Source organism: Chiloscyllium plagiosum, chromosome 14 (genome assembly GCF_004010195.1).
Source record: "Chiloscyllium plagiosum isolate BGI_BamShark_2017 chromosome 14, ASM401019v2, whole genome shotgun sequence".
Taxonomy (NCBI): domain Eukaryota; kingdom Metazoa; phylum Chordata; class Chondrichthyes; order Orectolobiformes; family Hemiscylliidae; genus Chiloscyllium; species Chiloscyllium plagiosum.
This window is the reverse complement of record NC_057723.1, coordinates 14,512,477-14,517,207: the sequence shown is the minus strand read 5'-3', so window position 1 is coordinate 14,517,207 and position 4,731 is coordinate 14,512,477. Positions and strand designations below refer to the sequence as shown.

Below are 4,731 nucleotides of genomic sequence, written 5' to 3'. Positions count from 1 at the left end.
GTACAGGAGTTGGGAGGTCATGTTGCGGCTGTACAGGACATTGGTTAGGCCACTGTTGGAATATTGCGTGCAATTCTGGTCTCCTTCCTATCGGAAAGATGTGAAACCTGAAAGGGTTCAGAAAAGATTTACAAGGATGTTGCCAGGGTTGGAGGATTTGAGCTACAGGAAGAGGCTGAACAGGCTGGGACTCTTTTCCCTGGAGCAGAGGCTGGGGGTGACCTTATAAAGGTTTACAAAATTATGAGGGGCATGGGTAGGATAAATAGGCAAAGTCTTTTCCCTGGGGTCAGGGAGTCCAGAACTAGAGGGCACAGGTTTAGGGTGAGTTGGGAATGATATAAGGCAGACCTAAGGGGCAACGTTTTCACGCCGAGGGTGGTACGTGTATGGAATGAGCTGCCAGAGGATGTGGTGGAAGCTGGTACAATTGCAACATTTAAGAGGCATTTGGATGGGTATATGAATGGGAGTGGTTTGGAGGGATATGGGCCAGGGGCTAGCAGGTGGGACTAGATTGGGTTGGACCGAAGGGTCTGTTTCAATGCAGGCTGAGGCTACTTTCATTAGAGTGAAGAAGCTGAAGAGGTGACAACAGAGCATACAAGATAATCAGAGGATTAGATAAGGTGGACAGTGAGAGCCTTTTTCCTTGGATAGTGATGGCTAGCATGAGTGGACATTGCTTTAAACGGAGGGGTGATAGATATCAGACAGATGTCAGAGGTAGGTTCTTTACATAGAGTAGTAAGAGCGTTGTAATGCCCTGCCTGCAACAGTAGTAGACTTGCCAACTTTAAGGGCATTTAAATGGTCATTGGATAAATACATGGATGACAACGGAACAATGTAGGTTCAATGGGCTTCAGATCAGTTTCAGTGCAACATCGAGGGCCAAAGGGCCTGTACTGTGCTGTATTGGTCCATGTTCTATGACAGCCTGAACATGCATTGCTTAGAACATCTCTGCCTTTAATTAGACAATTTTGGCTCCGTTTCCACTCAATAATCTTAATCTGAGCCAAAGTCTTCCACATTTAAAATGCAAGTTACATATTGACAAGATAGAGTAGAATCCACAAAAATAAGCCTGCTCATCTGTAATACTCTTAAAATCACCTGTGCAACTTTCTAAAGTCTTGATACCCTCCTATCGGTGCTCAAAACTGAACACAAAACTCTAGCTGAAGACAAACCAAAGCTTTCAAAAGGTTTCACATCATTTGTGTTTTCACTCAAATCCTTCAGAATATATACATTCCCACAACTCTGTTCCTCTTTATAATTGCTCAGTTGACACTCATTCTCCCCAAAATGTTTCATTTCACTTTTCTACCTAAATTTCCTCTACCCAAATCAGTCTACATCCTCCCAAAATTGGTTCCCATCCTTAACGTTTTCTACAATCCTGAGTTGCAAATCATCTGCAAACTCTTAAATTATACTCCATATATTTAAATGACAGGTAATTAATGTGGTCAACAAGAAAATAAGTGGAACTAAAAACTGGAAGGTCATGGTACATCTCTCTCTCCAGAAGAAAGATAAATGGTAAATCACACTCAACATCTTGTCCATTAGCTTTTTTTTAAAAAAATGTATGTGGATTTTCAGAAGGCTTTTGATAAGGTCCCTCACAAGTAGGCAAAGTTAAAGCATGGAATAGGAAGTAACATTATAATACAGATCAAGAATTGGTTGATCAACAGGATATAGTGGGGTTTAATAGGTCTTTTTCTGAGTTGTAGGCAAGGCATTTGATAAGCTGCCGCATGGTAGGCTGCTGCACAAAATACAGAGGCATGGGATTGAGGGTGCTTTCGCAGTTTGGATCAGAAATTGGCTAGCTGTAAGACGACAGAGGGTAGTGGTTGATGGGAAATGTTCATCCTGGAGTTCAGTTACTAGTGATATACCTCAAGGATCTGTTTTGGGTCCACTGTTGTTGGTCATTTTTATAAACAACCTGGATGAGGGTGCAGAAGATTAAGTTAGGATATTTGCAGACAACACTAAAGTTGGTACAGTTGTAGATAGTGATGAAGGATATTGTAGGTTACAAAGGGACATAGATAAACTGCAGAGCTGAGCTAAGAGGTGGAAAATAAGAGTTTAATGCAGAAAAGTTTGAAGTAATAGGAATGCAGAGTACTGGGCGAGTGGTAAGATTCTTGGTAGTGTAGATGAGCAGAGTGAAGTCAGTGTTCATGGACATAAATCCCTTAAAGTTGCCACCTGGGCTGATCGGGTTGTTAAGACGACATACGGTATGTTAGCTTTTGTTCGTAGAGATCAACTTTCAGAGCCATGAGATCATACTGCAGCTATACAAAACTCTGGTGCAGCCACACTTGGGAGTATTGTGTGCAGTTTTGGTTACTGCGTTATAGGAAGGATGTGGAAGTTTTAGAAAGGGCTCAGAAGAGATTTACTATGACGTTGCCTGGTATGGAGGGTAAGTCTTACAAGCAAAGGTTGAGGGACTTGAGGCTGTTTTTGTTAGAGAGAAGGGAGGTTGAGAGATGACTTAATTGAGACATACAAGATAGTCAGAGGGTTAGATCAGGTGGACAGTGAGAGCCTTTTTCCTAGAATGGTGATGGCTAGCACGAAGGAGCATAGCTTCAAACTGAGGGGTAATAGATATAGGACAAGTCTCAGAATTAGTTTAGTTACCCAGAGTAGTAGAGGTGTGGAACGCACTGCCTCCAAAAGGTATAGACTCGCCAACTTTACGGGCATTTAAGTGATCATTGGATAGGCACGTGGACGAGAATGGAATAGTGTAGGTTAGGGGGGCTTTGGATTGGTTTCACAGGACATCACAACATCGAGGCCGAAGGGTCTGTACTGCACTGTAATGTTCTATGTTCTTCAATGATCACAATTTCCCCTCCCACGTGGTCAACGATGCCCTCCAGCGCAACTCCTCCATTTCCCGCACCAACGCCCAAAAACCCCACCTCTCCCAACGCAGCAATGACAGAACACCCCTGATCCTCATGTTCCATGCCAATAACCTCCATATGCATCGCATCATTCTCCGCCACCAACAAACAGATCCCACTACCAAAGATATATTTCCATCTCTACCCCTATCAGCATTGCGGAGAGACCATTCCCTGACTCCCTCATCAGATCCACACCCCCCACCAACCCACACCCCACTCCCAACACCTTTCCCTGCCACCAGGGGAAGTGCAAAACTTGCACCCACACCTGCCCCCTCACCTCCATCCAAGGATCCTTCCACATCTGGCAGAAATTTACCTGTACCTCCACCAATGTCATCTACTGTATCTGTTGCACCCGATGTGGTCTTCTCTACATCAGGGACATACGATCCACAAGTTGGCGTCCTGTCAGGGAACATCTCTGGTACACCCGCACCAACCAACCCCACCGCCCCATGGCTGAACACTTCAACTCCCCCTCCCATTCCATGAAGGACGTGCAGGTGCTGCACATCCTCCATCGCCAAACCCTTAGCACCTGCGCCTGGAGGAAGAACACTTCATATTCTTGGGACACTGCAACCATACGGCATCAATATGGATTTCACCAATTTCCTCATTTTCCCTCCCCCCCCCCATTATCCCAGTCCCAACCCTCCAAGTCAGTACTGCCTTCCTGACCTGTCCATCACCTTTCCCATCTATCTGCTCCACCCTCCTCTCTCAACTACCTTCTCACCCACCTTCGTATCCCTATCACATTCTCAGCTCCCTTTACCCCCCAACCCCACCCCCTCCAATTTATCTCTCAGCACCCCCAGCCCACTAGTTTCATTTTCAATGAAGGACTTATGCCTGAAACGCCAACTCTCCTGCTCCTCAGATGCTGATCTGATCTGCTGTGCTTTTCCAGCAGCACACCCTCAACTATAGTTGTTTTGAAACCACAAGCTTTCCGAGCATTGCTCCTTCATCAGGCAAAGACTTCTGACATCACTAAATGGCACCAAAGATGGTGCAATTAACATTGGGTTGAGAAGCCAATGCTGGAGCTGAGGGTTGAAACCTAGAAAACAAAAACATAAAAGTTGACCAAATGTCCTGTTAAATCTGATCTTCACTACCATCGTGGGCTTCAACTCTCCAAATTCGTGAATTTCGAAAAACCGAAAATCTATCTATCCCAGCCCAAAGAATGTTTACCAACAGAGGCACCAGAACTCTGTGAGCCAAACAACTCTGAAGTGGAGATTAGAGAGATAGGCAATAGTGAAAGCACGGAAGGATTTCAATACAGAGAAATTAATTCAAAATTCAAAGCCGACCTAACCAGTACTGCATGCTACAGCGGTGAAAGCGAAGACACGGAAAAGCAGGTGGGAATTTTCCAGCCGAGCATCACAGTAGCAGGAAGGGACGGCTCACAATCCGGCTGCTGTGATTGATCCCAGGCCGGTCTGGCCTAATGCCGGAAGGCGAACATTGCGGTTCAGGCTCACCCTCACATTCCGCGCGAACATTTCAATTCGTGCCAGAAGCGACAATCTGCGTTTTCCTTACCCGGATCACCCCTGCCCCGATAACGGATTCCCTTTGGTCCACGTCTACCACTCCCACTCCCGGAGCGACCGGGCCCCGGCTGCAGGCGGTCACGTGGCAATCATTGTCACGTGCTAGTCAGCTGACCGGCGTAGGTAAGGAAAGCGGTTAAACTGTAACTGTAACTGAAACTGTCACCGTCTAACTGGGCTCGCCCCTTCCCAACCCTCCCCTTCCC

General features: G+C 45.9%; 1 protein-coding gene across 8 annotated transcripts in view; it reads right to left on the bottom strand.

Moving 5' to 3' along the window:
- The window catches only part of slc36a1 (solute carrier family 36 member 1), a 78,685-nt gene extending 74,032 nt beyond the window's left edge, over positions 1-4,653 (bottom strand). For 2 of the 8 annotated variants that reach the window (XM_043703228.1, XM_043703227.1), the window contains exon 1: positions 4,280-4,436. The gene's annotated coding sequence lies outside the window, so the exon portion shown is untranslated. The other 6 variants (XM_043703231.1, XM_043703232.1, XM_043703226.1 and 3 more) reach the window with 6 other exon arrangements.
- Between the last annotated feature and the right edge of the window lie 78 nt (positions 4,654-4,731).